The sequence below is a fragment of the Nesoenas mayeri genome, assembly GCF_963082525.1.
Source record: "Nesoenas mayeri genome assembly, chromosome: 1".
NCBI classification, from domain to species: domain Eukaryota; kingdom Metazoa; phylum Chordata; class Aves; order Columbiformes; family Columbidae; genus Nesoenas; species Nesoenas mayeri.
The window spans coordinates 114,112,104-114,125,687 of NC_137541.1; positions in this window are offsets into that span (position 1 = coordinate 114,112,104).

A 13,584-nucleotide genomic window follows, 5' to 3' on the forward strand; every position below is an offset into this window, starting at 1 on the left:
TTGCAAAGAATAATTAATTTAAAGTATTTCAAAGGTAAGTTTACTGGATGCTAGTTAGTTTAGGAGTGCTGATGCTTTGCCAGCAACATCCACCATGCCTGACTTTCTGACAGAGAAAGAAAAAATGGTGCTCACTGAAGCAGAAACTCTCAACAGTTTATGTTTATGGGGAGAGCGACCAGAAAGAACTTCTGTGATCATCCAGTGTGACCTCCTGAATAGTGCAGTATATTCAAGAATTAAATGTAATCCAGAATATTATATTCACCTGATTGCCCCGTGTTTCGCACTCCTGTTTGACTAGCAAGTCATAGTGTAAGACATGATTTGGTCTCATCCCTCTGGATTGAAACTGCAGGTAACATGCAGGATTGATGAAAACTTCTAAAGAAATCTAACTACTGGAGCTGAAGCATGAAACACTGCACATAAAATGACTTTAAAATGAGAGAGAGGAAAAGTATTCCTAAATAACATAATGATGACAATAAACTCAACATACTAAAACAGAAATCACCATTTCATTCATCCATCTATCGCCAAACAAACATTATAGATATCAGTTTAAGGTCTACAGGATGCTAAAAGCTTCACATGTGGCATAAGGCACGGAGAATAAAAATCTAGACTTGGATGATGGTAATCTGTATTCTGACAAAACAAAGAATCTCTGAGAATCCTTAATCTGTTAAAATATACTACTGAGAAAGTTTTCACCTGTGGTTTCTATGACCATCTTCTGTATCTGTAGGATTACTTATGCTTGGATTTTCAGTGCAAATGTTAGGCAAGAAACCAGATGAAAGTCATTCAAAATTTTAAAAGAAAAAATTCCAGAGCATCATTTGAAAATACTTTCTTCTTTGTTAAAGGATTATTAAGGACAGTATGAAAACAGGCACTTGAGAAATGCAGTAAGCATGATGATGTGATATAGCACTAGTCTTTGGCTAAGATAACTAGGAAAAGCAAGGAGTTAAAAAATGGTTTTTGTAATGTGAGCATCTTGGACAAACAAGACTAAAGGGTTTGTGGACCTCCTCATGTTTCTGAAAGGCATCACACTGTACAAGAAGTACAGCATGTCTGTCAAATAAAGTTGAGATGAATCAGGCCTCAACAAATAGAAAGAAAGACTTTAATCTACAGTTGCATATGTTTTATCTTTGTGGTATATTTTTTTCTCTGTAACAAATAAGAAGTATACAGGTATAATATATATGTAAAGATAGTTTGCTGTTAGATTATTTTTAATCTATTTAAAGCTATTTCATCTGCTAAATAGATTACCAAGGTTTACTCATTACAGCAGAGCAGACCCTGGATCTTCCAAGAGAACTTTTTACAAGTTTGAGACAAAACCAGTTTAACTTACTTACTTAATAGTCCTTAAACATAAAGTGCTGTCTTAAGTAGATTCAGCTGAAAAATGGTGTCCAGCTGTTGCAGGATCCCTGTTGCCACGTAAATTAAGTAGAACTACTTTGAAACATATTTTACAATCCTTTACTGCCTGGACATAGACTATATTTCTGCAGAACTTAAAGATATATCTGTTGTCCTAAGCATTATGACAAATAGAGAACTGCTTGTTTGTTTGTTTGTTTGTTTGGGTTTTTTTTTGTTTTGTTTTGTTTTTTATATGCTTTCTGCTCCAAAACCTTAAGCTTATAGCTCTGTGGATTTGTTCCACTTACTAACTACTTCTGACAAGGAGTGATGAAGATATTTCTCAGCCACATGTTTCTCCAACATGTTCTTTGTCCAAAGATCACAGCAGGTTGATAACAATACTGAAGAAAAAGATAGGAATTCCTTTTTAAAAAACCTTGGCCAATTGCTGTATAAAAAAACAGACAAAAAAAATTTGTCAGCTGAGCAGAGCATTTCATACTTCAAAGCATAACATTTTGTAATATTTATAATTTCATTCATATAATATGATAAACTCAAATCCTACAAGTCCTTTGCATACTCAGAAATCTCATTAATTTCATTCTCAGAAAGTAAAAAATTAGAAAACTGGAACCCACATACGTGAAATTATCCATCTTTTTGGCTCTTTTGCCTACTTCTTTAATGTAGTGTCAGCTTCACAATATTTTTATGGATTATCGGAAAAATAAATGAGTAAATTATCTAAACACGTTACTTTTCAAGAAAGAAAGCTCCAGAGACAGGAAAATATTCTTTTATAGCATAAGAACTTTCTCCCTGCTAAACTCCATTCATCACAAGCAATACTTGCACTTCAAGGTCGCTTCCCTCCTCCCTCAGGAGTCTCGAGTTTCTTCCAGTCAGTAGCTTGGCAATCCCGTCTATCTTCTCGTCTTTATTTACTGGAAATACAGATTGTATTGGACACTTAAAAGCAAAACACACACACCACGACCCACCCCCCCCCAAAAAAAAACCAAAAACCAAAAAACAAAAAACAAGAAAACAAACAAAAAAAACCAACAAAAAATAATATTAAAATATATCAGGTATTTATTTATTTAAGTCATTCGGTACAGACATATTGAGAGATGTTTTTAAATGACAGCTCCAGTTAGAGTGAAATGCCTTTTTGTTGTTCTTTATCTTCTAAGTAAAAACATTTAAATTACTGAAAGAAGTGGGGAAAGACTCAAGTGTGGTATATAGAACAAGACCCAACAGCTGACTTCTTCAGTCACCATGTGGTTCTTACAAATTTTCTGGTGGATCTCAAAATTAATCATGTTCCTGGGGTGCCACACTGATGATCTGTACCAGGGTGGCTTTCTGCTTTTCAGGGAGCAGTTAATCCCATTAGCTTAAAAGCTAGAGGGGGACTAATTGACAGGTAATATCAGGAAAAGAAAACCTTAGAGAGAATACTCAGCTGACAGGGCAAATTCATGTGAGACAAACTGGCAGCAGATGAGGGGATTGTACTTTGTGAGGTTTAATTTGAATTAACAAACAGTGCCCTATGAGAAGGATCAAAAAAGGAATCTTGCTGTACCTTTACTTCATTTGGGGCTCTTAAAAATTATCTCTCTTACAGATCTTCTGTATCTCTATTGTTGAGAAAATTTCAGTCTTCTTTATTTTTGCTGTTTATCTCTTTCTGTGGTTTTTTTGTCTCTGGTTTGTGGGGTTGGTTATTGTTGTGGTTTGTGGGGGCTTTTTCCTCTTTTTTTTCTGTTCCCTTATTAAAAAACTACCCTATTTAATCTTTATCCTTTCTGCTCTGAACTTTGTAGTCTGTTTTCCAAGTTGTCTGTTTCCTGGCTGTGGATTCTACGTATTTTTGCTGCCATGCAAACAGATACAGAAACAGGGAACTCGGACTGGTTATAGCCTCTCTGAATGTCCAACACATAAGCTGCGTCAGCACCTGTCTGCATGAAGTGGTACTGTGGAATCAGGATTATGATAGGTGACTTTCAAGGATCAACCGATAGCTTTGCCAGCAGCTGTTGGAGCACATTGCAGGGCAGTAGCTGGAACATGTCCAGAGTCATGCAGATTTATCCACTCCCACGGCATTTCTCTACTTCTCTGCACATTATTCTCATCTTTCAACCTGCCCTGGGAATGCTGAACTAGCCTGGGGAGGAAAGATATGAAACATACATTTAATGGCACAGTAAGTGAAAATTACAAATGTGATTTTCATTTATTTGCAAGTGCATTTTGTTCAACCTTTGCTAAAATTTTACAGAGAAAAAAAATAAAACCTTCCTTCATCTTTATATAAAGGAACATATTTTTATATACATTCTGTATTTTTAGACATATGTCTAGATACTTACACATACTCATATACACATATACTTAGCCAGTCACCGAAATGCAGCCACTTGAGAGCACAGCGGCTCTTTAACAGGGCAAAACCACTCAGCAATGATATCAGAAATACTTCACAATGATATTTTAGGACAGAAAACTAAGGCAGAGGGGAACTGCTAGAAGAGTTGCAGGCAGAATGCACCCATTTTAAGCTACAGTCAGAATGTTATTATCTAACCTAAAATCACTGAGGGATGTGAAGACTAACATCTCTGCTCTTAGGAACAGGGGTCTGTTAAAACAGAAGCACTAAATAAGATATTAAACCAAACTAATTTTCCGCAAAAACACATTTCTCAGTATTTATTCATCTGAAGAAGTGCTCTTGAAACTAAAGTGAGCCAGAACTTGAGCAAAGTAAGAGGAGCAAAAAATGGTAATCCATGGGATTTGGAGGCTGAGAGAGGAAAGCAGGAAGCTTCATGTATTATATATATATATGGAGTGGTAAAACAAAAGATATTAACATTGCAAACTTGTACTCTATTTTATAATCAGAACAGAAGTTCAGCTATAAGCAGTGACTGCAAGCCAAAGCACAGACTTCTATCTCCTACATCATCTTTACTCGTCTGTTGGAAAGAAGACAGGACCAAAGCTATACCTGTCCTGTATAGAACAGATATCCTGTCCTCTTAAACAAAGATGATGCCTGAACTTTGGTCATAATCAGCAGCACACAATAATGTAATTATTATCATGTGTAATGCATTAATTACGCCTCTGTTCCCCCATGGTTTTCCATAGATTAAGCTGCTTCTTGTGTCTCTCCCTTTTCCCCCCATTAATTTCCATGCTAGCTTTTAATGTCCTTAGTTTTCCTTACAACATTTTACCCCACTTCTCATTTATATTTTAAATAAAGTTAACACACAGGCAAAAAATTCAATTGATTTTCTTAAGTGTCATTGAAGAAATGAGTTTTCAGATGTGCTTATAGTTAAGAGAGAGCGGTAGAACAGTTCAGAAAAGACCGTCACTCTGCAAAGGCCACACAGATCCTAAGACAGTGTCACAGTGAGGTACAACAAAGCTAGAGGAGGGTAGGTTTGAAAAATGATAGGGTGGAAATGATGTAAAAATGTTGATGTTAATGTTGAAAATGTTAATCTAATTGGGATTCAGGAAGGGAAAAAATGAAGGATGATATGATTAGCAATAGTAACTGGGATTCTGTCCTGAGCTACTGAGAGTAGTGCTTTTGTGTAGGGGATCAAATGATTACAACTTTTTTTTCTTTTTCCAGGAAATGAAATAAGTTGACATATTAGCAAAAATATTGGCAAAATTTCACATATCCTTTCTGCCTTGTGTGATATAAACAAAAATAAGATTAAAAATAAAATAAACCAAAAAACCCCCCCAAAAAACCCCACAGATAGTAAAGGAAAAATAAGCATCCATAAACTTAGAACAAATTGTATCTATTGGACAAGACCAAAGGCCCATGTGGCTCGGTATCCTTTATTCAGAATAAGTCAATAAGACAGGACCAATGCAAAGAGTACGATACTAGGATAAAGCTATAGTTATGCATCCCCCAAATGCTTCACAGAATCTAACTGTCCATGGCTTAGGAAGTAATTGAGACAGAAGTTATATCCATTATTGCTTGAAACAGGAAAGTGTAATTAATGTGGTGCACCAGAGGAAAACATCAGAAAAATAAAATCATATTAAACAGAGAAATAAAGAGCCACTTCTTAATACTTTGGAGCACACATAAAAATGGTGGAAAACACCATTACATTTCAAGAAGACGGTATTTATCATGAATGTATTAACTATGGTAAGAATCTTATCCTGCATGAAAATATTGAAGTAACCATTTTTAAAAATTATAGTTTCTATTTTTCTGAAGCACTAAAAGTTTTGGACAGATTTCCATCAAAAAAGGATGATGTTATAGGATGTAGAGGGGGATGGCATGATTGTTAATACTAGAAAAATTAATTACAGAGTAAAGGTTGAGGAAACATGCCTGAATGTCTGTGCTTGATTTCATGGTCTTCCTGCCTAGGCAACTCTGTAATCATCTAAATTTCTATCTCTTTATTTATTTATTTATTTATTTATTTATTTTTAAGACAGTATAATCTGTTTTTACCCTAACTTTTTTTTTTTTTTTTTTTTTTCAAAAAAATCCTTCAAACCATTTCTTTGGACTATACACAGTAATAATGATTATTACTATTCTAAAAATAAGTACTCTGAAAGTACTTGTTACATACATTAGTACATGAGTTATTGAAAATACAGGCACAGTATCAGATATTTGTAATTATATAAGATGATATACTATATTAATTATTATACTTTTCTCCAAACATTACTATTTATAGCCTTTTTATAGTAGAGGGAATGAATACAGAGGAAGAAAAATATTTCTGATGTCACAGGGGATGGATATCCTTGACTCATAGTTCCACTAGCATTGCCCAGTATTCACACTGCTTCTCCAGCTGAATATAAATCAATGTTTGGATTTTTGGATAATTCATAGGCATAAAACTTTATTCACTATTGCATTTTGTCCACGAGTTGATGCATCACTTAATTCAACCTGTACTACACAAACAATGGTCTACAAAGACTCCATGCTCTACATCTTAAAAAAAAATGCAAGCTAGAAAGTCTATAAATAGTTTTGATTTTCAGCCAGTATCCCCAGTCGTGTGATCTTTCATACTGACTAAAACTTTCCTCATTTTATACAAATCAAATAAATACACTTATCTTTGAATAAAACATTCCTCTACTTTGGCTGGGAAAAAAAGATGGAATAAGGCTAGTGGCTTTTATCAACTTGCTTCTGAAAAATTCAGCTAAACAACAATCAAAGGCTAGTAAACTCCTAAATCTCCCTTAACTTTTCTAAAGTTCCTTCATTATTTGTTGCTCCTGAGCTAAACAAAGAAACAGAGCACATATTTTGCAGTCTTTATTACACATTTTTGTTCTAATAAGCTGCAACCTAACTCACTGGCTTCTTTATATTACTGTGATTTATTTATCATTTCCACAACAGCTAGGCTGAATTTAGCAAACAATTTAGTGCAGGCGTGGATGAGTAGATTAAAGCAGGTTGTACTGAGGCCTCTCACATATCCCACTACATGAGGCACTAGGACTTTATTTCAGATTGGATTTCGTCTTCTGGTGAGAACACTTCAACTGCTCATAACGCAAAGCTTTCTGCAAGGAAAAGACAGCATCACATACCACGGGGCTTAGTCATGGAGCAACCCTCCCCCTGGTTTGGATCTTAATTTCCCCATTAAGCATTGGAGAACTTTTTGAAAAGAGTTTTTCCTTATTTCCCTCCAAAAAGGAACCAAGTTCCAACATACCAAAACCACTCTGGAAGCTGAGGCTTCTGTCAGTAAATGGCAACAGTCAAAAGGATTAATATCTAGGCAGTATCACTGCTCTGAACCAGCTCACTTATAGAAACATAGCTAATGCCAACACAAAAACCCTTTAAAGGAATTTCTGCCAAGGACACAGAGCAGACCAAAACTAGGGTGGAATGTACGTTTCCTTACCAACATCTAAACCTACTTTTTTCCTTTGAAACTACCTCACTCCTAGGGCCTGCCAGGGCCAAGGTCAGCCGCAGCAAAATGGCTGTAAGAGAAATGACCTTGAGGATCCCACAAGAAAAAACCACTCCTGATTAACGAGTCCTAGTCATAGAGTCTCTAGCATAAGCAATTGCTTTTACAGCATTTGGAGGCTTTTACAAGCAGCAAAGAAAGCCAGCAGCACTCTGGGCTGTATTTGTCAGAGCGTCACCAGCAGGTTAACAGAGGTGGTACTTCCTCTCTGTTTGGCTCTGGTGAGACACACTTGGAGTCCTGGATCCAGTGCAAGTCTCCACAATAACAGAGAGACGCCAACATACTGTGGAGCATCTAGCTAAGGGCCACAAAGTTGATTAAGGGACTGGAGCACCTTGATGTGAGAGGAGGCTGGGAGCACTAGAGCTATTGAGTGGGGAGAAGGGAACACTTAGCAGGGGATCTTGTCAATGTTTACAAATATCTGATGGGAGGCATAAAAGCAGATCCAGATTTTTCTCAGTGGTACCTAGTGGTAGGACAAGAGATAATAGGCACAAATTGAAGTGTGATAAATTCTATTTAAACAAAAGAAGAAACTTTTTTACTGATGATCAAACACAGAGAGAAGTTGCTCAGAATGGCTGTGGAGTTGTGATCCTTGGAGATACTCGAAACCCAAAAGAAAACAACCCTAGTCTGAGCAACAGGGGTGGACCAGATGACCTCCAGATCAATCTGGAGATGGAGGTCATTTGGACCAGATAATCGCACTTGTTCTGTGAGTTTGAGACTGTTATCTGGACCCAGAGAGAATCACCGGTTCCTGTGGTGAAGGACTTTTCTGTCCTTTTGGTACCAAAAAGAGGTACAAACAATGCAGAAAAGGATCTTGTGATTGGGTTTTAAGTTTCAGGCAGAAGACCACCTAGCTCACATGTACTATCCTACCAGAGAAACAAACATTATCGAAGCACTGGCATTTATAATTGTTAAACAATGTACTCTACAAAAGATTCATTATATATGAGATTAACCACAGACTTCACAGCTAGTGCTTCTGTCTTTATGGCAACTACATCAAAATATTTCAACTGAATCTGAGGTTGTCCTAATTTAATTGAATTGAGGTCTGTCTTCTATTTTCATGTTAAAAATGTGGTGAATAGCAAAAGTGGAGTCTACCTTTAATTTCAATATGTTAATCTAAGAGTTTTCTCACAATTTTTGCCCTTTGAAGTGTACTGTATGGATTGTTAGTGCCCTATTATCCTGGAAGTGATCATACCTCCATTTGTGGTTTTATGTCTGTCATTTGCAGTTCCTTGTTACCTGTTGCAAGAATTGCAACTGTCTTTCTTGTCTGTGTGTATATTCACAAGGATGTATAAAAAAATGTATTTAAGTAGGACATGTTGAAATCCAGAACAACCAGATTTTTTTCCCCTGGGTTAAATGTAGCTCTTTAAAAAAGAAAATCATGACTGAGATTTGTCCCTGATCAGAGAAACTGTACAGCTCATATACATGTAATCTAAGAAACAATGATGAGGGATGGAACTGGAAAACTCAGTTTAGTTAATGATCTTGACTAAATTTCATAAACAAATAATAGGTTCATCTAGCCCTTATACACCTAAAGACTGAGATGACAATTTTATTATAAGGCTATAGAAATTTGATACTCAAAACTGTTTGAAATTCATTCTGAGTTGGGAATGTAATGTTTTTCAAATCTCTTTACTGTCAGACAAGATGTGGTTTCTGGATTCATTACAGGGGTGATTTTATGCTTTCTTGTCGTTATGCTAATAGATAAACTTGGCTGATGAAAGAATATATAGAAAGGAAGAAAAATGTGTACAGAGACAAAACTAAATTAGAAGTAATAGTTTTCTAGTAGTTATTATAACAGTCAACCCTTTCTTCATCATGTGAATCTTGGTACACAAGTTCTCAAATGACCGTAAAGACCAGCTTTTCTGAGATATGTTTTTCCTTACACAAAGCAACAAATGTGAGGTTTACAAGATTTTCTTTCTTGTATTTCCTTTGAGGTCACTTCTATCATCTAGATAGTATGAGCTGTTGTCCTGTTTTTTTAAAAAAACAAGACCAGTTTCTCTTTCAGTGAATTTTCCTTTCAGCTAAGTGCCTTCTAAGTAACTGTACTTTTCAGAATTTTTTGCCTGCATGTTTTTCTTGGACACTGTGCTTGGTGCTGATATCCCCAAGGTCAAGACCAACAGAATGCTGAAGAAGCCTCATGTTTAGATTTATTGCTATGACAGCCAAGAATTCCACACATCCCATAATTGAGAAGAGTGTGTTTGAGGAGGGGTGGACAGAACAGGTGACTAAAAACTGACTGAGTATTCCATTCCATAATCGTCATACTCCCTATATAAGAGGGTGACCACAAGGGTCAAGTTCTCTTTGACCGTGGCTGGCACCTAGAGGGGACCCTCTCTGTGTGCCTCTGACCTATAGGCCTCAGGCCCTGCATCCCTGCAACCAGTTTCCAGTTTGCTGTGAAGTCCCACCTGTGACTTCTGGGTGCCAGTTCTGTAGCTTCTGGAGCTGCCAGCTCCACCCACCCAGCTCCACCGCCGCTGAAGTGACGCCAACTCCATATCGAGCATTCAAGATTGGTTTTGTATATTTTGTATATATTCTCTATTTATTAGTAGCATTACTAAAACCCTTTAAACCTTTCCAACTTGAAGTCTAAGTCTCCCTTCCTTCTTATCTTTCTTATCATCTTTTCTGACCTAAAGGAGAGGGTGGAGGGAGGGTGAGGGGTAACAGGGAGCATCTGCCATGGTTTATTGTCGACTTGCTTTAAACCTTGACAGGTGTTTCAGCTATAAATAGAAGTTCTCAAATCATTTTTTGCCTTTTTCCCCCTTGTTGCTGAGCCAATTTCATTTCCCTATAGAATATTTTCTTGGGAGCCTTTGAATCAGACTTTTTCATTAGGTAGGTAGCATATCTTAGTAAATGATGGCTTCTAGAGTTAGTATATTTGTTTTTTCCAAAAATCACAATATTTAATGTCATATACCACTAATAAGTTGTCATGATGTTTTAAAGTGTGTCCTTGGTGGACTGGGGAAGAAGAAAGAGGGAGAAGGCTAGGTATGTGGAATGATGAATAAAACTTAATCTAAACCTATCTCCACAACAACATTTTCATACTCAAAAATTAACAGAAACTAAGCTTAAAATACATGGAAAGTATTAATTCCAAGCTGAATTTTCTAAACATCTGTGGTCCCAATTTAAATTCCACATTTAGTTGTAAATAAAATGGAAATTATACAATGCAGCTTAATTCCAGGATAAAATTAAAAGTCAAAACTAAAATGATCTACTCTGTTCAAGTACCATTAAAACATCATTTGTTCTCTGTAGTTATGGTCAGGAACCAAGTGCTCCATTGAAAGTAAAGAAATAAGTAGAATTGATTGAATTTACACAGCTTTTCAAAACTGGAGTAGAAAAAAAAAGAAATAAATGCAGGTTGATTTTTTTTTGTTTTGGTTTGTTTTGGTTTTTGTTTTGGTTTGGGGTTTTTTTGTTTGTTTTTTTAATCTTATGTATTTTAAGCCAAACAAAAGATAAGGAATTAAAAACATCCATTATAATATACAGTGATTAAAATGTAGCCAGGTACTTCAATTTGTCCTGAACAGAGCTAGTCCAACAAGTTCAGGGTCAGTAGAAGAAAAATGGTGAGAGGGAGAACACACTCCAAACCACTGCAGTGATTTCCTGTGGTAATTGGCAAATTTTAATCATGAATTGCAAAAACTTTTTCTCTTATTAAAAATGTTATGTAGGTATGAATTGAGACCAGATTGATGCTACTCCACTGATTTTCCACAGCTACCCAGAATAAGAATACAATAATATTTCTCATGTTATTTCCAGATGCAGATCACATACAAAAGTCAAATATGGCATGTATCGTGCATGATTCCAGCAAGTTTAACAGGTCCTCTTATATGATAATATGTTACTAATGAAACACTATCTTAGAAAGGGAATGTAATACTATCTATTACTGAAGGAATGCAGAAAGCAAAAAAAAAAAAAAGGATAGCTTTTAATGAACTAGAATAAACTGTTCTGACATGGCTTTCAGCTGCAGGTCGGTCTTAGAGCAGACAGGGTTAATAATGATAATATCAGGCACAGCTGAATCAAATGAAAGTCAGGAGAAAATAACTGGCATGCCAGAGATCAGACATGGTAAAGCCACTTCAAAATCCAGAGGAAGACCAGAAAAGTGGGGAGTGTTTTAGAATAAGTATAAATTAATGTGAAGATTTTAAGTCAGCAATAATAATTTCACTGCATAGTGTGACTTCTTTCATGGCTCAGCCTATGAATTTAAATGTCTTGTGTCTCTTATAAAGTCTATGCATAGAAGCATAGTAAACAATTTAGTTTATGCTTTTCATCAAAGCAGTTATCTGTGCTTGATGACTAAGACATTTCAAAATACACTTCTATGAAGTAATAAAAGTGTACAGAGGGATTGGAAGGGACCTCAAAAGGTCATCTAGTCCAATCCCCCTGCTGGAGCAGGAACACCCAGATGAGGTTACACAGGAAGGCGTCCAGGTGGGTTTTGAATTTCTCCAGAGAAGGAGACTCCACAACCTCCCTGGGCAGCCTGTTCCAGTGTTCTGTCACCCTCACTGAGAAGAAGTTTCTTCTCATATTTAAGTGGAACCTCCTGTGTTTCAGTTTGTACCCATTGCCCCTTGTCCTATCATTGGTAGTCACCGAGAAGAGCCTGGCTCCATCTTCATGACACTCACCCGTCACATATTTATACTTTCAGTAATAGAATTTGTCCCATCTAGTCTTATTTCAAAAAGTCATTGAAAGTTCATATCTGAAAGAGAATGTCATGAAAAAGATACCTGTTCTACTGCCAATCATCTTGGATGTGTTACCCTGGAAGCCTCAAATTACTCGTGTGCTGTATGCCACCCGGACATGTTTATGAAGTAGTGACTTCATAGCTTCTGGTGGATTCACACTAGGATTTTCTAAAATATAATTCACTAAACAACAGCAGATCTAGTTGGTGAGGTTCTCTCTATTTCTCTTATTTAGTGGGGATTTTCTAACACCCTTTGATGCTCTGAATTAACATGTTTCCCTTGCAGCATGCTTAACAGTCAGAACCTAATGCAGACTGTAAGTCTTGTCACCACAGTACTAAAAACCTAACTAGTTTCTGCACTTGCATGTGTAATTAGGACTATCACTCTCTTTAATTGCCCTCTATTAAATAACCCCTTCTCACTTGATCTAGTATTTTTCTTCTGGGACTTTCTACTCACTGCTATTGACAAAGTGCAGCCATCTCATCAGGCTGACATACAAGGGTTGCAGGACTATCACTTGTGATGGCCATTTCATGCTTCATTACAGCTGTGCATCTCAAATCATAACACTAATTAGCAAACAAGTCTCTTCTTCACCTGCCTGCACGATGCAGTATAAGATCACTGGCAGGCTGAGCACAGACAAATTAAAGTACTTTACCACATGGCTAAATGGTCAGTACAGCAGTCTTATTCTGCCTGTGACAACTGTACATTTTTGTTCTTGTAAACTGGTCATTTTAGATACATATTAGGATAGAGTTTATCCTGTTCCCATTTTTCTCTAATAGTGTCTTTTCAACAGCTAATTTTACATGCAAATTGGTTATTAGCTATTGTATAATATGATCACTACAACAGCTTGCTCCTATAGCCATCCATTCACCAATACCCACATACTTCCACTAGTTTTTAGCCAGAAGCAGTTAAAATAGGTCCACAAGTATCTAATGTATATTCATATACCAGAGAAGGAAACAATTTCTAATATCTTTACCTTGTCCACTCACTGGAGACAAATAAGTGATTTTCCCCATGTTTGGATATACTAAAAATGCTATCCACCCTCTTACTCCATTCACCCACCCATATGTACAAGAATTGGAAATGTATTCTACAGTCTCATATAATTAAATCTCAGTATGGCTGAAGAAAATTACACAAGTTATCACTGCCATTTTTCAGGTTAATATTGGGGTACAGAGAGTCTATGACTTGCATTAGGTAGCAAAGCCAGACTCTGAGACAGAGCTGGGAATAGACCTTAGATTTACAGACTCTTAGCCCAGTGGTCTAGATGA